Source organism: Lepus europaeus, chromosome 2 (genome assembly GCF_033115175.1).
Source record: "Lepus europaeus isolate LE1 chromosome 2, mLepTim1.pri, whole genome shotgun sequence".
NCBI lineage: Eukaryota > Metazoa > Chordata > Mammalia > Lagomorpha > Leporidae > Lepus > Lepus europaeus.
In genome coordinates, this window is record NC_084828.1 from 143,206,100 (window position 1) to 143,230,615 (window position 24,516).

At 46.4% G+C, this 24,516-nt stretch overlaps 1 protein-coding gene across 2 annotated transcripts in view; it reads left to right on the plus strand.

The window, feature by feature from the left end:
* Positions 1 to 13,018: 13,018 nt before the first annotated feature.
* Positions 13,019 to 24,516, plus strand: part of PIK3CB (phosphatidylinositol-4,5-bisphosphate 3-kinase catalytic subunit beta) — a 168,745-nt gene continuing 157,247 nt past the window's right edge. The window contains exon 1 of one of the 2 annotated variants that reach the window (XM_062214065.1): positions 13,019 to 13,131. The gene's annotated coding sequence lies outside the window, so the exon portion shown is untranslated. The remainder of the gene's footprint in view (positions 13,132 to 24,516) is intronic. The other variant, XM_062214058.1, reaches the window with a different exon arrangement.

Genomic DNA, 24,516 nt, shown 5'->3' on the forward strand with positions numbered 1-24,516 from the left:
TAGCTCACATTCCACACAGCAGAGTCACACCTGAACCCCTTGGGAACCAGGGCTACAATCTTTGATCTAGCCCAGGCTACATACTAGTGCTAATTGGCTTTAAACGTGTCTGACTTAGTCGACTGATATTTCTTCACTGAATCGCATTGTGAGGAGGCAGATGGACTAATAGTCAGATCTGCCCCAGTGGGAATGAGAAAGGGGGAAATCTCTTTCAGAGGGTGCAAAATGCTTGCTTCTCCCTCCAAGCTACCTTTAGCAAGATAAAAATGCCAATCCCCATCTGTGTTTCCAGTTTCACTACAGGAAGGAAGCAGTGATTCTACCATTCTGAGTTTTGGTTGATCCTGGGAATAGAAAAGAGAAGTTACCAATCACAACTTTGCGATGGCTTTTTGTTTTATCAGGAGCGAGCTAGGCAGCATAGACAGGATGACAAATCCAGCCCTGTGGTGGGTTCTGTCCCCACCCTCTGATTGATCGCTGGGGGCTGCTGTTTTTTCCCCCAAAAGTGCGTTTAAAAGACGCAGTTTCTTGGGCCGGCCTCTCCTGGAGCCCCCTCTCCTGGCTGCTGTGGCAGGAGATTTCTGACCGAATACATCTTGCTTTGCTCACTGCCTTGTCCACAGGGACGTTGTTCTTTCCTGTGAGAGAACCGAAGTCGCCTGTCTTTGCTGCTGTTTTACCCATAACAGCACCATTCTAGAGTCACAAGTTAATAAGGTTGAAGACCAAGTGCACTTAGGATATAGCGTGATGGTCACCCCAACATGCAAGGCGAGTCCTCGGGCCCATTTCCTGTCATTCAAGTGCCTGTACTACCACACAGGCTCCCTCATTAGGATCCACCCTTCCCTCTCGTGTTTTTGCCTTCCTTCCTCAATGGCAGGTATATCCTTCACTAAATTACAGCCTTTTAAAAAGTTTTTATGTGTGTGTGCATGTGTGTGTGCGGTACTGTTCAAATAGCACTAAAGAGAATAGCCATACAAAGTAATTCTTCTTTCTACTCTTCCTTCCCAGTTCTTGTTCTTACAGGCAAACATCATTTCTTCCTTCCTTCCTTCCTTTCTTTCTCCCTTTCTCCCTTTCTTTCTTTCAAGATTTTATTTATTTATTTATTTAGAGGTAGAGTTATAGACGGACAGAGGAAGAGACAGCAATTATGGTCTTCCATCTGCTGGTTCACTCCCCAACTGGCCGCAACGGCTGGAGCTGTGCCAATCTGAAGCCAGGAGCCAGGAGCTTCCTCCAGGTCTCTCACATGGGTGCAGGAGCCCAAGGACTTGGACCATCTTCTACTGCTATGCCAGGACATAGCAGAGAGCTGGATCAGAAGAGGAGCAGCTGGGACTCAAACTGGCATCCATATGGGATGCTGGAACTGCAAGTGAAGGCTTAACCCATTATTCCACAGTGCTGGCCTTACCATGACTTTCTTGTGTTATTATTATTTTCTAGATTTATTTATTTATTTGAAAGACAGAGTTGGGGTCGGCGATGTGGGGGAGCAGGTTAAGCCATCACCTGCAACATCGGCATTTGAATCTCAGTTGCTTCACTTCCTATGCAGCTCCCTACTAATGCGCCTGGGAAAGCAGCAGAGGATGGCCCAAGTACCTGGGCCCCTGCCTTCCACATGGTAGACCTGGTTGGAATTCTGGGCTCATGGCTTCTGCCTGTCCCAGCCTCTGCTATTGTAAGCATTTGAAGAGTAATGGAGAGGATAGAAGACCCCGCTCTCCCTCTCTGTCTTTTTAAGAACAATTTATTGGAGCCAGCACTGTGGTGTAGTGGGTAAAGCCATGGCTTGCAGTGCTGGCATCCCATATGGGTGCCAGTTTGAGTCCCAGCAGCTCCACTTCCTATCCAGCTCTCTGCTGTGGCCCGGGAAAGCAGTAGAAGATGGCCCAACTCCTTGAGCCCCTGCACCCGCATGGGAGACCCAGAAGAAGCTCCTGGCTCCTGGTTTCAGATCAGTTCCAGCCATTGCAGCCAATTGGGGAGTGAACCAGCAGATGGAAGAACTCTCTCTCTTCATCTCTCTCTCTCTCTCTCTCTCTCTGAGGAACTCTGACTTTCAAATAAATAAATAAATCTTAAAAAAAGAACAATGTATTTATTTTGAAAGCTTTATTTATTTACTTGAAAGGCAGAGTGACAGGGAGAGGGAGACACATATGCACACACACACACACAAGAGAGGGGGCCAGGGGAGGGAGACCCATCTGCTGTTTCACTCTCCAAGTGGTTGCAATGGCTGGGACTGTGTGGGCCAGGCCAAAGCCAGGAGAGTTGAACTCCATCCAGGTCTCCGACATGGATAGCAAGGGCCATCCTCCATCCATCGCCTTCCAAGGTACATTAGTAGGGAAGCTGGGTAGCAGAACTGGAACTAGCGCTTTGCTATGTGATGCTGGCATGGCAAGCAGTGACTTAATCTGCTGCACCACAATGCAGGCCTCCTGTCTTTCTTATTTTAAATTATTTATTTATCTTATTTATTTGAAAGGCAGAGCAACAGAGAGAGAGAGAGAGAGAGAGAGAGAGAGAGAGAGAAATCTTCCATCTGTTAGCTCACTCCCCAAATGCCTGCAGCAGCCAGAGCTGTGCCAGGCCAAAGCCAGGAGCCTGGGACTCAATGTGAGTCTCCTGTGCGAATGGAAGGCACCCAAGTGCCTGAGCCCCAGGATGTGCATCAGCAGGAAGCTGGGTCAGCAGCAGTGTAGCTGAGGACTAGAACCAGACACTGCATCCCAAGTAACTGCGTGCTCACAGGACATGAACACCTGTCCCTGAGTCATTTGCTTAGTTATTTTTGTGTGCGTCTTTGTGATGATAAGTTATGCATATTTAGGTAGTAGTATACTTTCCTCTTCTGCCTCTTATCTATTTGTTTAAACAATATTTTGGAGATTATTCCAGAGTAGTTCATAGAGAAATGCCTCATTCCCTTTAAAGTGATATTATATTACATAATTCAGCTACAACCTTTCACTCAACTCTTCTTCCTCCTGCTCTCTTCTTCTCCTACGTCTCTCTTTCTCTCTGTTTTATTAACATTTCTTATATATCTTAGTTTGCTTCCCAGAAGAACAGAATATTTGGTGCCCTTCCAACACATACCCCCAATGCCTAGTCTCTCCTCCTTTTCAGAATATCCTCCAGCCTTGCAGTTGTATTCAGATTCTGAACACTTTCCTGAAACATCATGGATAAAGAGGTGGGCAGAGCTGAGAAGTTAGTTTTTTTTTTTTTTTTTAGAAATTAGTTTTAAAAGAAAGACTTCCTTCAGTTAAAATCAAATAACATTTGACCTTACACCTGGTGCTATACAGGGGAGCAAGTGAGTATTCCAGTCCTCAAGGTGCCTGCAGCCTGGACAGAGATAGGAAAAGCAATACTTATGCAACAGTGATTTGAGAGTCTCAATGGAGCACTGATCATTACAAAGGGGCCTGAGGTTAGCAGTCACAGGCTATGAAATTGAAGCTGAGGCCTTGTAGAAGGTTGGCCAAGATAGGCAGGTGTGGCTTCGGTTATGGAGGATGGGAGGGGATATTTAAAAAGCTGAACCCCAGGGTGGGTATTTAGCCTAGTGGTTAAGATGCTGGTTTAAAGGTCAGTGATGTAGCATGATGGGTTAGGCTGCCCTCTGCCATGCCAGATCAAGTCCCCGTTTTTCCAACGCACCTGGGAAAGCAGATCCTTGCCACTCCCATGGGAGACCAGGATGGAGTTCCTGGCTCCTGGCTTCAGCCCAGCCCAGCCCAGCCCTAGCCATTGCGGGTGTTTGGGGAGTGAGCCAGCAGATGGGAGCTTTCTCTACCTCTGCCTCTCAAAATAAATAAATAAACAAACAAACAACAACAACAACAACAAAACAAAACAAAGAACACTCCTACTCCTTGACCCTTCTCACAAATCTACCAAGCAGCCCAGGGATGGCTCCTTATTCCTTTTTTTTTTTTGTTTGTTAAGATTTATTTATTTATTTGAAAGTCAGAGCTACACAGAGAGAGAGGAAGAGACAGAGAGAGAGAGAGAAATCTTCCATACACTGCTTCACTTCCCAAATTACCAGGAGCTTCTCTTGGTCTCCCACATGGGTGCAGGGGCCCAAGGACTTGGGCCATCCTCCACTGCTTTCCCAGACACAATAGCAGGCAATTGATTCAAAAGCAGAACAGCAGAGGCTCCAACCGGCATCCATGTGGGATGCTGGCCACAATGCTGGCCCAGTTGCCATAAGCAGTGCTTAGGAACTCAAGGTAGCTGGTGAGGTTATTTCACTGGGTAATGAGGAGCTATCGACAGGCATTTCAGCAAAGGTAGGAGCCTGAAGAGCTGGGTCCCAGCTGCCTCTTAACCTTCAGCAAATCTCTTGACCTAATGGAGCCCTGTTTGTTTTTTCAGCTACAAAATTCATTCACTCAAATCATCTACTAATGGGGCCTGCGCTGTGGTGTAGTGGGCTAAGCCTCTGCCGGCGGCATCAGCATCCCATATGGGCATGGTTCGTGTTCCGGCTGCTCCGCTTCCAATCCAACACTCTGCTAGGGCTTCAGAAAGCAGTAGAAGATGGCCCAAGTGCTTGGGCCCCTGCACCCACATGAAAGACCCATTAGAAGCTCCTGGCTCCTGGCTCCTGGCTTTGGATCGGCGCAGCTCCGGCTGTTGCGGCCATTTGGGGAGTGAACCAGTGGATGGAAGACCTCTCTCTCTGTTTCTCCTTCTCTGTGTGTAACTGAACCTGTCAAACAAATAAGTAAAATCTTTTTTTTTTTAAATAGAATGATATCTACAGATCGCATTTAATATGTTAAAAGACTAATAATTTTAAAAATTAAAAATTAAAAATAAAACCCACAAACATCTACTAAGCACCTATTATTTGTCAGGTAGTAACCTTGGTCCTGGGGAGGTAGTAAATAAAGGAAAAAAAATGGAAAACCTGGATAATTTGAATCTAGATAAGTTTTTTTTAATATAAAATATTTATTTGAAAGAATTACAGAAAGAGAGGGAAAGATGGAGAGAGAGAGAGAGAGAATCATCGAGCCAACGGGTTCATTCTCCAAGTGCTCACAATGGCCAAGGCTGGGCCAGGCCGAAGCCAGGAGCCAAGAACTCTATCTGAGCTTCCCATGAGCGTGATAGGGGCCTGGGTACTCAGGCCATCTTCCACTGCCTTTTCAGGTGCATCAGCAGGGAGCTGAATCAGAAGCAGAGCAGCTGGCTGGCGCCGTGGCTTAACAGGCTAATCCTCTGCCTTGCGGCGCCGGCACATGGGGTTCTAGTCCCGGTTGGGGCGCCGGATTCTGTCCCGGTTGCCCCTCTTCCAGGCCAGCTCTCTGCTATGGCCCGGGACTGCAGTGGGGGATGGCCCAAGTCCTTGGGCCCTGCACCCGCATGGGAGACCAGGAGAAGCACCTGGCTCCTGGCTTCGGATCAGCGAGATGCGCCGGCCGCAGCAGCCATTGGAGGGTGAACCAATGGCAAAAAGGAGGACCTTTCTCTCTGTCTCTCTCTTTCTCACTATCCACTCTGCTCGTCAAAAAAAAAAAAAAAAAAAAAAAAGGCAGAGCAGCCAGGATTCAAACCTGTGCTCTGATACGGGATGCCAGTATTGCAAGGCAAGCCTGGGGGGGGCTGGCATTGTGGTGTGGCTTACGATGCTGGCACCCATATTGGAGTGCTGTTCGTGTCCTGCTTCCAGTTCAATTCTCTAATAATGTACTTGGGAAAGCAGCGGATGCTGGCTCAAGTGCTTGGACCACTGCCATCCACTTGGGAGACTAGAATGGAGTTCCTGGCTCCTGGTTTTGGCCTGGCCCAGCTTTGGATGTTGCAGATCTCTCTCTGTCCTTCCCTCTCTCTGTCACTCGGCCTTTCAAATAAATAACTCTTGAAAATAACAATTCATGTTTAAAAAAAGCCAAGCCAACGTTCTATAAGCGATAATGCATGTAATCAGGATTTTTTTTAAAAAGTTTTTATTTTATTTATTTGAAAGGCAAAGTTATAAAGAGAGAGAGAGAGAGAGAGAGAGAGGTCTTCCATCCACTGGTTCATTCCCCAGATGACCGCAATAGCTGGGGCTAGGCCAAGCTGAAGCCAGGAGCCAGGGGCTTCTTCCAGGTCTCCCAGTTGGGTGCAGGAGCCCAAGCACTTCAGCCATGCTCTGCTGCTTTTCCAGGCACATTAGCAGGGAGCTGGATTGGAAGTGGAGGCAGCCTGGAATCCAATGGGTACCTATATGGGATGCTGGCACTGCAGACGGTAGCTTATCTCATTATGCCATAGCACTGACCAGCCTCAGAAATCAGGATTTCTAAAACATTTTTCTTGCTTAGAGAAAAGACAGAAATCTCAAATGCCCTTTTGCCTTACTTCTCCTGGCAATACCTCTGACCTCACTAATCTTGCTACAAAACGTTTCTTCTGAATGGGGAGTTTTGTCTGTTTTCCTTCAAGTAGTTGCTGCTCATCCTTACCCCTTCCCATCTGTCCTCCATCTGCCTCTCTGTCCCCTTCCTACAAGGTTGGGGGCCCTAGTGTGTGTGTGTCTGGGCCTTTGCACGCTTGTCTTTGGAGGGGGCTGGGGACGAGGGGAGAGAGGCAGCGTGCCAGTAATGTGGGCAGCACAGGATGCCTGTGCGTGGCTGGCTGTTTCTGATATGCCAGACCAGCAGCAGCTGGGCCTCCTGCACCATTTGGGGATGATAACTCACTTCCTCTATGGCCTTGTGCAAGTGTCCCATATATAAGGGCTCCCATTTTGCTGTGTAAAATGAGTGGGCTGTGTGATGCAATTTCTACATGTCCAAGCTCTAAGCTGGAAAACGTTCAGAAAATAAAGCTCAGATATCACACATTAGGGCCGCTCAAATATCTTACTGGTGCGAGTATAAAAGGTAAAACTCTTCTCTGAGGTGATTGGGCAATATCCTTCAGAATTACAACCCAGTAATTCTGCTCTTTGACCCAGTAATTCTACTTCCAGGAATTTACTCTATAGTTAAATTTGCATATACACAAGATTGCATATATTCAAGTTTTTGAACTGCAGTTATTTTTAACCTTTGATTTAAACACTTTCATTTATTTATTTATTTATTTATTATTTTATTTTTATTTTTTCAGGTAGGGTCATAGACAGTGAGAGAGACAGAGAGAAAGGTCTTCCTTCCGTTGGTTCACCCAAATGGCTGCTACGGCCAGTGCTGTGTCGATCCGAAGCCAGGAGCCAGGTGCTTCTTCCTGGTCTCCCATGTGGGCGCAGGGACCCAAGCACTTGGGCCATCCTCCACTGCCTTCCCGGGCCACAGCAGAGAGCCAGACTGGAAGAGGAGCAACCGGGACTAGAACCCAGCACCCATATGGGATGCTGGTGCTGCGGGCGGAGGATTAGCCAAGTGAGCCACGGTGCCAGCCCCTGATTTAAACATTTTACAATTCTATTTTAATTTTATTTGAAAGGCAGGGAGAAACAGAAAGAAAGAAATCCTTTATCCTCTTGTTCACCCCTCTCTCCCCCAAGTGCCTAAACAGTCAGGGCTGGACCAAGCAGAAGCCAGGAGTCTAGACCTCAATCTGGGTATCCCATGTTAGTGGCTGTGACACAGCCATGTGAGCTGAGCCATTACTCCCAGGGTGTAAAACCAGAAGGAAGCTGGAATTAAAAGTGGAGTGGAGACAGAACCTGGCACTCCAAAATGGATGCAGATGTCCTGGGTGGTACCTTAACCCCTGCTGCAAGTGTCCATCCCTGCAGCATTGCTTATATATCAAAACATTGGAAACATACTAAACATCCATCATTAAGGGACCAGATAAATCAGTCACAGTATATCTTTACAACAGAACACTATGCATTCATTGTACAAGACACAGATACAATGAAACACTATATAACAACCAGAATGAACGAACAAAGCACTGTTACATGCATGAGTATATGAATATCACAAAAGAAACAGAAGGGGCTGGTGCTGTGGCGTAGTAGATAGAGCTGCTGCCTGCAGTACCGGCATCCCATATAGGCGCTAGTTCAAGTCCCAGCAGCTCCACTTCCAATCCGTCTCTCTGCTGTGGCCTCAGAAGGCAGTAGAAGATGGCCCAAGTCCTTGGGCCCCTGCACCCGCGTGGGAGACCTGGAGGAAGCATCTTGGTTCCTGGCTTCGGATTGGCGTGGCTCTGGCCGTTGTGGCCAATTGGGGAGTGAACCAGCGGATGGGAGACACCTCTCTCCTTCTCTCTCTCTCTGCAACTCTGCCTTTCAAATAAATTAATAAATCTTTTTTAAAAAAAATAAACAGAAGAAACACAGAGCAAATGAAGTCAGATACGAAACTGGTGTATGCTGTATGAATCCACTTAAATTTCAAAAACAGGAAAAAGGAATGGTTGGTGCTACAAGTTGGGCTTGCTTACCCTGGGAGAAGGATGGTGGCTAAAGGGTCCCTGGTGGTTTCTGAGATGTTGGTTATGTTTTGTGTTGCTTTGCTTACCAGTCACCTGACAGTGCTGAGTTGTAAACATCTATGATGTGTGGGGGTTTTGTCTGTATTCTATATGCCAATAAAAGTTTTAGAAGGGCTGGCGCTGCAGCTCAATAGGCTAATCCTCCACCTGCGGCGCTGGCACACTGGTTTCTAGTCCCGGTTGGGGCACCGGATTCTGTCCTGGTTGCTCCTTTTCCAGTCCAGCTCTCTGCTGTGGCCCAGGAGGGCAGTGGAGGATGGCCCAAGTGCTTGGGCCCTGCACCACATGGGAGACCAGGAGAAGCACCTGGCTCCTGGCTTTGGATCAGTGTGGTGTGCCAGCTGCAGCGTGCTGGCCGCAGCGGCCATTGGGGGGTGAACCAACAGAAAAGGAAGACCTTTCTCTCTGTCTCTCTCTCTCACTGTCCACTCTGCCTGTCAAAAAAATAAAATAAAATAAAAGTTTTAGAATACCAAAACTCATATCATGTATATGGAAAAAGGCAAACATGAATTCAACATTTCCATTTGTGTAAAAAAGTGGAAAAACTTCTGACTTTGCTTAAAAAATACATCCAATATTTTTGGAAGGATGTGCAAGAAGCTGATAACATTGGTCAGCCAAGAAAGGCTTCACAGTTGTGGGAAAAACTCTTGCTGTACATTTGGTTGTACAATTTGGATTTTAATCTATGTGAACATATCATTCATAGAATGAAAACAAAGCAAAATCTAAAAAAAAAAAAAAAAAAAAAAGATGGAGGAGGATTTTTTAAGAACACCTGTGAGTCTAGGACATATTTAAAAGTATTTAAGGATTGTGGCATGGTAGGTTAAGCTGCCATCTGTGATGCCAGCATCCCTTATGTGTGCTGGTTTGAGTCCCAGCTGCTCCATTTCTGATCCAGCTCCCTGCTAATGTGCCTTGGAAAGCAGTGGAAGATGGTTTGAGGGCTTGGGCCCCTGCCAACCATGTGGGAGACCTGGATGGCATTCTAGGCTCCTGGCTTTGGCCTGGCCCAGCCCTGACTGTTGTAGCTGTTTGAGGGAATAAGCTAGTGGATGGAAGATTCTCTCTCCCTCACTGTCTCTCCCTGCCTCTGTAATTTTGCCTTTCAAATAAATAAATATTTAAAAAATTTTTAAAAGTGTTTGGAAAGAAGGAAAAAAGAAAAAACACTAAGTTCATGCATTGAAAGTTTATCTCAGTATTGGGGAAGCGGGTGTCGTGAAGAATATTGGGGCCGGCATGTGGTGTAGTGCATAAAGCCACCGCCTGCAGTGCCGGCATCCTATATGGGCGCTGGTTCGAGTCCCAGCTGCCCCACTTCTGATCTAGCTCTCTACTATGGCCTGGGAAAGCAGTAGAAGATGGCCCAAGTCCTTGGGCCCCTGTGCCCACGTGGGAGACTCGAAAGAAGCTCCTGGCTTTGGATCAGCTCACTCTGGCTGTTGCGGTCATTTGGAGAGTGAACCAGCATAATGGAAGACCTCTCTCTCTCGCTCTACCTCTCTTTGTAACTCTTTCAAATAAATAAAATAAATCTTAAAAAAAAAAAAAGGCTCTGAGGGTGGGGGTCAAGTATTTGGTGCAGCGGTTAAGATACCGAGTGGGATGCGCGAGACACTGGCATCCCACATCCCCACATCATCGGAGTGCCTGCATCTGAGTCCTGGCTGTGCTCCTGTTTCCTGTTTCCTGCTAAGGCACACACTGGGGAGCAGATAGGGGAGCTCTCAAGGAGCTGGGTTCCTGCACACATGTGGAATCCCGGGGTTCCTAATTTTGTCCTGGCCCAGTTCTGGCTGTTGCAGGCATTTGGGGCATGTACTTATGGATGGAATAATTCTATCTGCTTTTCAAATAAAATAAAAATTCAATAAATAAAGAAAGGGCTTAAGGGAAACATCTGTTCTAAGCCCCTCTTGTAGCTTCCATGGTGTTCTTTGGCTTGTAGGCACTTCTCTCCGACCTCCGCCTCTCTCTTCACATCACCTCCTTCTGTCTCTGTGCTGAATCCTCCTCTGCCCTGCTCTTAGGACACCTGTCATTGGTTTTAGGCCCATCCTAATCAGGGAGAATCTCACCTCAAGGTCCTTAACTTAATTCTATGTGCAAAGATCCTTTTGCCAAATAAGAACACAGTCATAGGTTATACACAGATCTTTTGAGAGGCCTATGTATGCCTTCATAACCAGTATTTTCTTTAGCTTTCCTGTAGAGCAGAGTTCAGAGATTTTTTTTTGGTCTGGGTAGGTATACCCAGGTATACATATGTTAAATTTTCAGATTATTTCCAGGTTACTGGTAGAAAGATTATGGCAATTTACACTCCCATTGGAGGTAAGAACAAGAGCCAGTAACAGGCATTTTCCCTTGTACCACAGATAAGTTTTGTTTGCCAATAATGTATTATTTTTAAAATTTGCTTTTCTATGCTTATCAGTGAAATTAAACATCTTTGAAAGGGACCATTTGGATTTTCTCTTCCATTAATTGCTTGTTTGCATACTTCACCCATATTTAAAGATTTAAAAAAAAAAACATTTTTTTAAGCTACTTGAAATGTACAGAGACAGGGAGAGAGACAGAGCAAGATATTGATCTTGCATGTATGGGTTTACTTTCCAAATGCCTACAACAAGCAGAGCTGGGCCAGTTGAAAACAGGAGCCAGAACGCCATTCGGGTCTCCCACATGTGTGGCAGGGACGCAAGAATCTGAGCTGTCATCTGCTGTCTGCCAGCACCCAGCTGCAGGAAGCTGGATGGTTAGCAGAGCAGTCAGGACTCCAACATGGTTGCTGGCACCCTAAGGGGTAGCTTAAACCGCTGTGCCACAATTCCTCCCCTTTCACATATTTTTAAAACACTCAGCTACTTGTTTTTTTAAAAAAATAAATCCATTTATAGAAACATTTTTATGTTAGAGACACTCTGTGCAGCTCTATACTCTATATATTGTTTATTTTTCTTAAGACTTGTCATTGTGATGTCCCACAAAAATTTCAAAATATTTATGTAGACAGATTTTTTTAATGATTCTGTTTCTTGTGTTGCTTAAGGTTTCGTCTCAATAAAGTTCCTTAGAAAATTTTTTCGAGTTTTTGCTCTGTAAATTTTTATATCTTTAATTCTTTTGGAAGTAATTTTTAAAAAGGTTTATTATTTATTTTAAAGCCAGAGTGAGAGGCGGTGGAAGAGCAGGAGAGAGAGAGAGCGAGAGAGAGAGAAATTTTCCATTTGCTGGCTCACTCCCCAGATGGCTGAAAAACGGCCAGGGCTGGTTCAGAGCTCGGTCCAGGTCCCCTATGTGGGCCCAAGCACTTGGGCCATCCTCCGCTGCTTTCCCAGGCCATTAGCAGGGAGCTGGATTGGAAGCGGAGCAGAGGGGACTCCAAGCAGCTTTCCTAGGTGAAGCCAGTGTTGCAGGCAGCAGCAAAGTCCAAAGCCCCATAACCCTGGCCCCTGTAAGCTACTTTTGACTGTGGTATGGTTCTTGTCTTTTATCAAACTATTATTTCATCAATGAACTGTCTAGTCACCTTTGCTTTACCAGTATTAGGCTCTACTAGTTCTGTCCCCAACCCTTCAATTACTTGCCAAACCTATTACAGTAGCACTAAGTTAAAATAACTTCACCCGGGGTGAACCAACGGAAAAAGGAAGACCTTTCTCTCTGTCTCTTTCTCTCACTGTCCACTCTGCCTGTGGAAAAAAAAAAAAAAAGAAAAAAAGAAAAAGAAAAAAGAAAAAAAAGAAGAAAAGCAAAGAAAAAAAAAACCACTTCACAGCCGCACCGCAGTGAGCTAAAAATTTGATCAAAACTCGCTTATTAAACACTCCTCATCAAAGAGGGCTATGAAATTTCCCGGTTGAGGTCCAACATAACAGACGATAAGGTCGGCAAAAGGGTTGGGTAAAGGCTCCCTCTGAGACAAATGCTGCCGCTGTCATCGCAGAAAAAAAAAAAAAAATCCTGGGCTTGAAAAGACTGGACTTTGGCCTTTCAATGGCCTTCGCAGCGCAAGGCTGTGCGGCAGCCAATCTAGCGTTGCCATCCCCACAACTGGGGTGACCCACAGAAGGCGGCGAAGCCCAGCGCTCGCCGAGCCGTGCGGTCCCTCCCCGCAGGCTGGAACTGCGAGGAGCCGGGACGTCCCGGAGGCGACCCGGCAGCAGCGCGGCTCTCGGGAGCCGGCTGGGAAGGCCGCGACAGGTGCGGGTCTTTCCCCAGGGCAGCTCGCCGGGGATTCCCGACTCCCGCAGTCCTCCGGGACCCGCGCGGTGCGGCGAAGGCGGGCGGCGGCGCGGCCTATCTCCCCGCCCGGCCGCCGGGCCCCGGATTGGTCCGGGCGCCGGGAGGGGGCGGGGCGGGGGCTGCCGGGAGGCGGCCTGGGAGGCGAGCGCGCGCGCGGGCGCGGGCACGGCGGCGGCGGCGCGCGCGTGCTCCGTCGGTCGGTGCGGCGGCTGTGGCGGAGCGGGCCATGGCAGTGGGCTGCCGGCGGGTGTAAGCCGCGCGGGGCAAGGCGGGCGGTGACTGAAGGAGGCGGGGATGAGGGCGCTGGAGCGGGGCAGTCGCGGCGGCCCGGGTTGTTGACTGCGTTCCCGGAGCGGGAGCCGGCGGCGGCGGAGCGCCGGGCAGGTGAGTGCGGCAGCCCGGGACCCGGATGCGGCGCGGCTGAGGGACGGCGGCGGCGGCGGCGGGCTGAGGTGCTCCGGCGCGGGCCGGCGGGGCTGTCCTGTGGGCCCCTGCCCGCGTCGCCAGCGGGTCCGGTGCCCGCGCCGCGCTTCCTGCTGTCGCGGAGGACTCTCGCCCGCCGACCGGCAGGGGCGCCGCGCGCGGCTGCGGCCCGCCCGGGGCTCTGCAAGGTGAGCGGCGCCCCGGCCTCCGGAGCTGCGGGGACGCGGCCGGGCGCCACGGGCCGCCGGCGCTTTCGGGCCCGTCTATGCGGACCGCACCGGAGCTCCCCGACCCTCGGGTGCCTTTTTTTTGTTTGTTTTTGCGCAGGGGTGTGTTTCAGGGGCGGGGATCCCTGGGTCCTGAGTTGCGGACGTGTTGTCGAATCCCAGCGCCGATACCGAACCTTCCTGGGGCGTTGGGCCGGAGTGTCTGGATTGGTTCGACGGGAAGAACAAGGCTCACTTCCTGAGGCTGTTGTGCGGCTCGGCCAGGGCGGCTGTTGGGAGCAGCCCTGCCGCCGCGTCCCTGCTTGGCCGTGGCTCACTCCGGACTGCGGGCGTGCGTTTGGGGGCACGTTTATTATTGTTCTGCTGTTGCAGTAGCCGCTGCCGGAGTTTTTTAGTGAGCGGAGCCTTGTTCTCTCGCAGCGGGCAAAACAGAATCCCGCGGTGTCGTAGAGTCGCGTCGTCTCGTCCTGGGCAGCGGCTGACCAGGAAACCCGTCTCGGGTACCGACTGCTGTCAGGAAAACAGGCGAATTCAGGACTCGCCTGGGATGGGAGATGGTGGGACACCAGCTTGAAGTGTTGTGCGGTTTAAATAATCTTAAGTGACACTTAAGCGCTGTCACTTGTTACAGAGTATAAACCCACGGCGAGTAGGGAAACAGACTCCTGTTTCTGCATTGCTACATCCGAAGGGAGTGACAAGTGCTTTTGTAAACATCGTTGTGGGCAGTGTTACTGTCTGGTGAAGTCATCATAATTAAATTAGATGAGTGCTTATTTTGAAGCGCTGAATGAATGTTTGGAAATATGATTCCTAATAAAATCATCTCCGACGACTCAAAGTTCTCAGCAGTTCATTAATCATTTGGGGATTTTGTGCTACATTGTAAGGCTTCTGTAGTAAAAGCAGAACTGTTTTAAGTCATAAAAATGTAGCATAGGAAAGGTCAGGATAAAGATCTTAGCCTGGTTTCAGAACGTAGGTGTAGAACAAAGTAAAAATCAAGAGGTTGAAAAGCCAGAATGATTTAAGAAACATAAACAAAGTTATACCCCTGATTCACACTGGTGAGAATATGCCCCTTTCCGGGGAGGCTTTTAGAACCTCCTGGTAGACAGTTGTTGGGTTTTCTTTTCTTTTCTTTTTTTTTTTTTTTTAATTTAAAAAACATTTTTTATTTGACAGAGTTATAGACAGAGAGAGAGAGAGAGAGAGAGAGAGAGAGAGAGAAAGAAAGAAAGAAAGAAAGAAAGAAAGAAAGAAAGAAAGAAAGGTCTTCCTTCCGCTGGTTCACTCCCCAAATGGCCGCCACGGTCGGTGCTGTGCCGATCCAGAGCCAGGAGTTAGGTGCTTCTTCCTGGTCTCCCGTGAGGGTGGGATGCAGGGGCCCAAGCACTTGGGCCATCCTCCACTGCCCTCCCGGGCCACAGCAGAGAGCTGGACTGGAAGAGGAGCAGCTGGGACTAGAACCCGGCACCCATAGGGGATGCCCGCGCCGCAGGCGGAGGATTAACCAAGTGAGCCACAGCACCGGCCCCAGGTTTTGATTTCTTACCGTTTTGTTTCTCTTGCCTGTCTTTCCTGCTTGTCCAGGAGACTCTTCCATTAAGGCCTTTGCTCCAACTTGCTTTGTCAATGTCAGTGAACTATATGGGGAGGGGGGAAGAAAATTCTGTAGTCTAAATGATGTTATTCCTTGAGGTCTTCCCCGTTGTTTAACTTAGACTGTTGAACTCAACATAGAACTAGTTGTATGTTCTGTGAAAAGGCTGGGGAGTAGTGGGTTCAGCCTCCTGTGTCACAGTGCCTGCCCAGCAGTGGTTTTTTGTTTATAGAATTTGTGTGCATGTGTAGCAAGCAGGGGCTGGGAGGTGGTGCTGATGTGGTAGAGAATCATCACGTTGTCTGTAGGAACCTTCCAAGATCCTAGGGTTTTAGAGTTTTCCTCCTCTTCACTCTGTCTCTTGTTGACTTTTTCTTTTCCTTCTCTTGAATTTGAAATATTCTAATGCCTCAGGGCTTCCAGCTAGTCCCTCTTCCTTTCTCTGCCTGTACTCTTCTAAAAAACCTTATTTATTTGAAAGCAGAGCGAGGGAGAGAGGTATATCTTCTACCCCCTGGCTCACTCCCCAAATACTCACTACAGCAAAGCTGGACCAGGCAGAAACCAGGAGCCTGGAACTCAATCCAGGTCTCCCACATGGGTGGCAGAGACCCAAGTTCTTGAGCCTTTTCCTGCTGCCTCCCAGGATGCTTGTTAGTCGTAAGCTGGATCAACAGCACAGCCTGAGGGCTGGCGCTGTGGCGTAGTAGGTAAAGCCTCTGCCTGCGGCGCCAGCATCCTATATCAGAGTTCTTAAGGTCTACTTCAGGCTGCACTTCTTTTTTGTTATTTATAAATAGATATTTAAGATTTTATTTATTTGAGAGGTAGAGTTACAGACAGAGAGGGAGAGACGGAAGGGTCTTTTGTCATCTGGTTCACTCTCCAAGTGGCTACAATGGCCGCAGCTGGGCTGATCCAAAGCTGGGAGCTTCTTCCAGATCTCCCACATGAGTCCTGGGGCCCAAGTACTTAGACCATCTTCTGCAGCCTTCCCAGGCACATTAGCGGGGATCTGGATCAGAAGTGACGAGTAGCCAGGACTTGAACCAGCGGCGGTATGATGGTGCTGTAGGTGTCAACTTTACCTGCTGTGCCACTGCACAGGCCCTATCTCTCTGCTTTTCAAATGAATAAATTTTTTTAAAAGCGAGGGTTGAGCATCATGGCCCAGCAGACTAAATTGCTGATTGGAATGCCCACATCCCATATCAGCATGCCAATTTGAATCTAGCAACTCTATTTCTGATCCTTCTCCCTGCTAATGCACCTGGTAAACAGCAGATGATATCTCAAGTACTTGAATTCCTGCCATTCAAGTGGAATACTGGGATGGAGTTCCTAGCTTCTGACTTTAGCTTGGCCCAGCACCATCCATTGAGACCATTTGCAGATTAAGCCAGGACATGGAAGATTTCTCTCTCTTTCTCTGTCACTCTGCCTTTCAAGTAAATAAATAAATCTTTTTAGAAAAAGTAGACTTCACATACAAAACACTAACATGAAATTTGTTTTAGTATGAGATAAAAGCAAAACATACACTGAAATATACCAGTTATTGAGCCATTTTATTTTTAAAGACATTTTTATTTTTTATTTGAAAGCCAGAGTTAGAGCAGGAGAGAGGGATCTTCCATCTGCTGGTTCACTCCCCAAATGGCTGCAATAGCTGGGGCTATTCCAGGCCAAAGCCAGGCGCTTCATTCAGGTCTTCCAGGTGGGTGGCAGTGGCCCAAGGACTTGGGCCATTTTCACTGCTTTCCCAGGCACATTAGCAAGGAGCTGGATTGGAAGTGGAGCAGCTGGGACTTGAACCTAGCAGCGGCTTAACCTTCTACACCACAGTGCTGGCTCTGCCATTTATTTTATATTATGTTATTGTGAATCTTCATTTGAGATGTGAATGGTGTCATTAAACAAACAATTTACAGAAATTTCCAAGCAATGAATGTGTGCCTGCACTGAGTTATGAGGCCATCCAGCGCATTATTCACTTGAACATTGAGAGTGAACATCTCCCATCCCAGGCGAGTCCTTTGCATGCAAACTGGACCATGTCTGATTATTATCAAAGAACACTATACTTAAAATTGGAAATAAAAAAAGCTTTGGAGTAGGAAATACTAAACTAGAAAATAATACTAACAACATTAAGTAAAAATAGAAAGATAAGGAATGATACCATAAATTTTCTTTTTTGTTTTAAAAGATTTATTTTACTTATTTGAAAGACAATTACAGAGAGAGGTAGAGCCAGAGAGAGGTCTTGCATTCACTGGTTTACTCCCCAAATGGCCACAACGGCCAGAGCTGAGCTGATCTGAAGCCAGAAGCCAGGAGCTTCCTCTGGGTCTTCCCACAAGGGTGCAGGGGTCCAAGGACTTGGGCCATCTTCAACTGCTTTCCCAGGCCATAGCAGAGAGCTGGATCAGAAGTAGTGCAGCTGGGACTCGAACCAGCACCCATATGGGATGCTGGCACTGTAGGCTGGGGCTTTAACATACTACCACAGCGCTGGTTTTTTTAAGTTTATATAGGGCAACTTCCTTTCTGAATTTCTCCCATTTTTTATCTAAAGATTATTTATTTGTTTTTTATGTTTTTATTTTTTTTTAAGTTTTTGTATTTACTTAAAGAGTCAGAGAGGGAGAGGCAGAGAGAAAGAGAGAGAGAGAGATCCTCCATCTGCTGATTTACTCTCCAAATAGTTGCAATGACTTGAGCTGGGCTGATCTGAAGCCAGGAGCTTTTTTTCCTGTCTCCCACGTGGGTGCAGGGGCCCAAGGAGTTGGGCCATCTGCTGCTGCTTTCCCAGGCTATAGCAGAGAGCTGTATCAGCAGTGGAGTAGCCAGGACTCGAACTGGCACCCATATGGCATGCCAGTGATGCAGGTACCAGCTTTACTTGTTACACCACAGTGGCCCCTGTTTTTTTGTTGTTGTTTTGTTTTGTTTTACCTTGAGTTCTTTCTTCCTTTTCTTTTTTAATTTATTGATTTATTTGAAAAGTAGAATTAAGGAGAGGAAGAGACAGAGATCTTTCACCTGCTGGTTCACTCCTCAAAAGGGATGCCAGCTTTGCAGGGATTGGCTTAACCTGCTGCATCACAGTGCCAGTCTCTCACCCCCAGATTTTGATGCTTGAATTTTTTCCCTCTGCCCTCTTTCTGTTTTCTGGTTTGATGGGCAATTTTTCTTTTCTTTTTAAGATTTATTTGTTAGAAAGGCAGAGTGACAGAGAGGAAGAGACATCTTCATCTCCTGGTTCACTCCCCAAATTCCTGCAACAGCCAGGCTGAAGCCAGGGGCCAGGAACTCCTTCCCTGTCTCCCACATGGGTGGTAGGAACCCAAGTACATAAACCCTCACCTGCTGCCTTCTAGGATGCATCAGCAGGAAGCAGGATCAAAAGCCGAGTAGGAACCTGTACTTTGATATAGGTTGGGAGCCTCCCAAGCAGTGGCCTAAAGTGTGCCTATGAACCTCTAGTAGTCCAGTGGCTGCTGGAATGAACACCTATGAGAGAGAACTATGCTTTCCTGAAGATGGCTTTTTACTTTCTCATAGTCAAGGTCTATGTTTCTGGATCTTCTAGACACTGGAAGAGTCTAAACTGGTGTACTTCTTTGACTTTGTTCTGGCACATATCCATGGTAGCTTTTATGCTGTCTCCAGGTTAAATTGTTTGAGTCACAGGCTTTAGTTGTGAATGGGAAAATGAAAAGGGTTGGATGTAGGGTTGGGGTGTTACAGTGTATTAGCTAACAGTTACCCTGGATAATGCAGATTGACTATCTGTTGATTTCTAAAAGGAGGAGTGACATTGAATTAAAAATATTTAGGAGAAATTTTCTTGTAGATAGATCATGTCAGAATTGAAACAAGTAGATCAACCTAATATGAATAAGAGAATGCCAGTCATCAGCGTGCCGGATATATGTGCATTAAAGTAATTGACGTTGTAGATACAGGAGTGTTATCAATGCTTTACATAAAAAAAAATATATATATAGCTTCTGGAACCTGTCTGGCAAGGCAAACCCCATAATGTAAGATACAATAGGGGGGCCAGCACTGTGGTGCAGTGGGTTAAAGCCCTGACCTGCAGTGCTAGCATCCCATATGGGTGCCGGTTCGGGTCCCGGCTGCCTCTCTTCTGATCCAACTCTCTGTGCTGGCCTGGGAAAGCCATAGAAAATGGCCCTACTCTTTGGGCCCCTGCACCTGCGTGGGAGACCCGGAAGAAGCTCCTAGATCCTGGCTTCGGATCGCTGCGGCTTCGGATCGCTGCGGCTTCGGATCGCTGCGGCTTCAGCCCTTGCAGCCATCTGGGCAGTGAACCAGCAGATGGAAGACCCTTCTCTGTCTCTCTCTCCTTCTCTCTCAACCTCTGTACCTCTGGCTCTCTGTAACTCTGCCTTTCAAATAAAATAAATAAATCTTAAAAAAAAAAATACAATGGGGGGCCAGTGCTGTGGCTTAGTGGGCTAAGCCTCTGCCTGCTATAACCAGTATCCTATATGGGCACTGGTTCGCGTTCTGGCTGCTCCTCTTCCAATCCAGCTCTGTGGAGAAGATGGCCCAGGTGCTTGGGCCCCTGCACTCTCATGGGAGGCCTAGAAGAAGCTCCTGGCTCCTGGCTTCAGATCGGCCCAACTCCTGTTGTTGGGGCCAATTAGGGAGTGAACCAAGATGGAAGATTTTTTTCTCTCTCATTATCTCTGTAACTAACTCTACCTCTCAAATAAATAAAATCTTTAAAAAAAAAAAGGGTACTATCGAAACTATCTTTGAAATGTAGGGGCCACATCTGTGATAAAATTGTAATGCCAGTCTCACATATCCTCTCATCTCCCTTTGGTAAACCTGGAGTTCTTACATACTTAAAGTATGTAACTCCCAGTACAAGGTAAGAGAGAAATTACTTTTGTCAAGTAGTATATTCTGAAGTTCCAGCCTTTCTTTCTAGTCTCTTTCTAGCATTGTCATTTTGTTCTAGCCTGTGCATTTTATTCCAGTACTTAAGGGTTAGTTTAGGTATTCAACTTTGTTAGGGACTAAAGAGATAAACCATTTGTATGGCTAAGATATATTGCAACTGTAGCTATTTGTTACCTGTTAATTTGGTTCCAGTTTAAGGTAGTTAATAATCTAGAAATTGGTGATCTTTTTGTTCCCTCTTTCACCCCAAGAATGTATATTTCCTTAAAGTAGATTCTTGAATATTTAGCAGATTATTGGAGCTTGAACTTTTAACTGGCGGTAGTGTAGTGTTGAAGTAAAAACATGTTAATCTGAGCAGTCCTCTATATGGTGGTATGGCAGGAACCAGGTCTGAAGCTCAGAATCCTCCCTAGTGTGAACCCAGGAGGGGACTTCAGCATCCCTTGCTCTGGTGCTCAAGCCACTTTGGAGACCACCAGGAAATTGCTTATTTGCCTTCAAGGGAAATGTGATCCTGATTATCCATGCCTGCTGCAGGAGGATTATAAGGATTAAAAGAAATCCGTGGGTAAACCAGAAGCTTTATTTTAAACTACAGTTTAACCACATTCCTGTGCACAGATTTTCCTTACACTGCTAATAACTAATTTTTAATGTTTATTAATATCACATTCATCTCTCTTTCCTACCATTTAGAAGTAATGGCAGTTGTGAAATAAGAGGGAAGAGATCTAAGCAGTTAGATAATTACCCAGCATTGCCCAAATTAGTGTTGACTGGGTGGTTGAACCACAGTGCTTGCTGGACCTTGAAGACCTGAATTCCATGAATTCCGTACCTGCTGTGCCACTGGAAGGAATTCGAAGCAACTGTCAATCAGAGGTCAAAGTCCCTTTTGATACATTTTGTACTTTACTAGTTTAAATGAGTGAATTTTTATGATTTAAATTTATTTTGGATTATTGGAGTTACAAATTTAATCCAACTTGAAGTTTTGTTTACTATTAATAATTTAACTTATTGACAGTGTTCATGGGAATTAAATAACTTGAAGGCTGCCATTTGGAATATGACTAATGCTCAGTTTTGGTAACCAGTGCACTGCTACCTCTGACACATTACTTACATGTAGTTTCTATTAAATAGTTCTAAGTATGATCATCTTATTTATTCTCGAACTACGATTTAGTGTAGGTCTTGAATTTAGATACAATTAAAATAAATGTTTTCTAGTTTAATAAACTATTACAGAAAGCAACAACAGAAAAACTACCACAAATTGCTGCCATTATTTTAACAAAAATGTATTTTGCCATCCAAATATTGTCCCTGTAGTTGTATGTTTTCAAAAGTTAGGTTCTATATTTGTAAGCTTTATGGGTAATATTCCCTTTAATTAAGATTCATTTCATAGGTAATTTTGAGGAGGACTTTGAGGAGGGAAATCAGCTGGATCTCTCTCTCTCTCTCTTTCTCTCTCTTTAAAGGTTTATTTTTTCTATTTGAAAGGCAGAGTGACAGGAGGCTGGCATTGTGGCATAGCTGGTTGAGCTGCTGCCTGCGACACCTGCATCCTATATGGGCCCAGGCTGCTCCACTTCTGATCCAGCTTACTGCTAATTCACCTGAAAAGCTGTGGAAGATGGCCCAAGAGCTTGAGCCCCTGTTACCCTGTGGAAAACCCGGATGAAGCTCCTAGCTCCTGGCTCCGGGCTTTGGCCTGGCCCAGCCCTGGCCATTGTGGCTGTTTGGAGAATGAACTAGCTGATGGAAGATCTCTCTCTAACACTGCCTTTCAAATAAATCTTTTTAAAAAAGAGGCAGAGTGATAGGGAGAGAAAGATCTTCCATTCACTGGTTTACTCACCAGATGGCCACAATAGCCAGGATAGGGCCAGGCTGAAGCCAGGAACTTGGAACTCCATCTGGGTCTCCCACATGGGTGGCAGGTGCCCAAATACTTGTTGCTTTTCCAGGCTCGTTAGCAGGGAGCTGGATTAGAAGTGGAGCAGCTGGGAGTCAAACTGGCACCCATTTGGGGTGCCGGTGGCATGCAGGCAGTGGCTTTACCTGCCATGACACAGTGGTGACCCCAAAACCTTAACTCTTTTACTGCCTTGTCTCTTCCCTATCATTTGTTTTTTAAAGGTAGAAGGAGAGAGGTCTCCCATCTATTTGTTCACTCCCCAAATGCTCATACCTGCTAGGTCTGGGCTATGCTGAAGCCAGGAGCCAAGAACTCACTGCAGGTCTCCCCCATGATTGGCAAGGACCCATGTATTTGAACCATCACCCACTACTTCCCAGGGTGAATATTAGCAAGAAGCTGGAATCAGGAGTGAGTGGAGTCTGGACTGGAATCCAGATACTCCCGATATGGGGTGTGGGCATCCCTAACACCATATTAACCAGTACATCAAACACCTACCTTCCTTCCCTTCATTAAATTGTTTTTTGTATGTCTGTGTGTGTATTCCATCCTTTAGTATGTAAGCCGTGAATCAGTTGAGCCGTGTTACTTTCTAGGCCTACTGCAGAGGTGTCTTCCTGGCATTTCTCTATAGTGCTTCCCACATAATAGTATCTAGATACATAGTAGTATCTGGATACTATGTCTTGCTCATTTTTATTGGTTCCTTCCCTTGTTTCAGTGGAGCACATGCTTCAAATAGTTTCCTAGGAAATGCTGTATGTGTAGAAATTTTATTTCTTTTTGAGACTCTGAAAATGTTATCATTAAGCTAGATTTATTATTTAATGGGCATATGATTTTAGAGTAGAAGTCATTTTCTTTCAGAATTATGAAAACATTATCTATTATTTATTTGTTTATTTGAAGGCAGAGGGATAGAGAAAGAACTCTGTTTTGTTGGTTCACTGCCCAAATGCCTGCAACATCTGGGTTTGGGGTAGGTCAAAGCTAGGAGCCAGGAACTCAGTCTTGGTGTCCTAAATGAGTGGCAGGGGCCCAACTACTTGAGCCATCATATCTCCTTCCCAGGGTGCACATTTGCGGGAAGCTGGAATCAGGAGTGGAAATTCGAACCTGGGCACTCCCAGTGTGGGATAAAAGCATCCTAAGTTGAGTTTACACTGGTATGCCAAATGCCTGCCCCGTCAGTTGTCTTTTGACTACCATTGATGTTGAGAAGTCATAAGCCATCCTGATTTTTGATGCTTTGTATGGCCTGAGTTTTACCCTTTAAAAACTTCATTAATCTGTTGGGTGGGAAAGGGCAGTTACGTAACTCCCTAGAATTGGGGAGGACACTTGGGAATCTGTTTCTTTAACGGGCTTTGACCAGGCCATCTGCTTTTAGCCACATATTCAGCCTTACTTATAAAAGTTCATGGTGCTGTCAGTTCTTGAGCTTTTTGATGTTTCTGAGGTATACATTAGATTATTTCTTGGTTTTCCCTCTGTAAGATTTAGGAATTAATTTTCTAGGTTTGCTGACTTATCCAACTGCTTTCTAGCTTTTAATATTGTGTTGATTATCTTCTCTCCCATTCTTTTGTCTTTGTGAGTCGTAAGCCTTAAAAAATTCAAATTTGGGGCAGGCGCGGCAGCTCACTAGGCTAATCTTCCACCTGTGGCGCCAGCACCCCGGGTTCTAGTCCCGGTTGGGGCGCCAGATTCTGTCCCGGTTGCTCCTCCTCTTCCAGTCCAGCTCTCTGCTATGGCCCAGGAAGGCAGAGGAGGATGGCCCAAGTGCTTGGGCCCTGCACCCACATGGGAGACCAGGAGGAAGCACCTGGCTCCTGGCTTCAGATCGGCACAGCGTGCCGGCCATAGCAGCCATTTAGGGGGTGAACCAACGGAAAAAGAAGACTCTTCTCTCTCTTTCTCTCTCTCTCTCTCTAACTGCCTATCAAAAATTAAAAAATCAAATTTGGGGACAGACATTGTGATCCAGGTCTAACACTGGTTAGACCACTGTTTAGCCCACCAGCATCCTATACTGGGGAGCTGGTTGGAGACCTCACTCTTCTGCTTCCCATCCAGCTTCTTACTAATGAGCCTGGGAGGTAGCAGATAATGGCTCAAGTACTTGGTTTCCTGTCACTCACATGGGAGACGTAGCTGAAGTTCCTGGTTCCTGACTTCGGCTTGGCTCATCCGTGGCTGTTGTGGGCATTTGGGGAGTGAAGTAGCAAATGAAAGATTCATTCTGTCTCCTACTTTGCTTTTCAAATAAATAAACAAATATTTTAAAAATAAAAAAAATTTTACAAAATGTTTTTCTAGACATTGTCTACCATCATTTAAAAAATTCATATTTAGTTTTTCTGTATTTGGAAGGTAGAGGGAGACAGAGATCTTCCATCTTGTTGGTTCATTCCCCATTTGCTTGTAATAACCAGAGCTGGGCCAGGGTGAAGCCAGGAGCTGGGAACTCAATCCTGGTCTCTACAGGTGGCAGAGACCCAATTATTTGAGCCATCACATACTGCCTCTCTTGGTATGCATTAACAAGCATCTGGATTCCAGAGTGCAGCTGTGGCTTAAATACAGGCATTTCTATGTGGGATATGGACACTTTGTGTGGTATCTTAAGTGCTGTGCCAAAT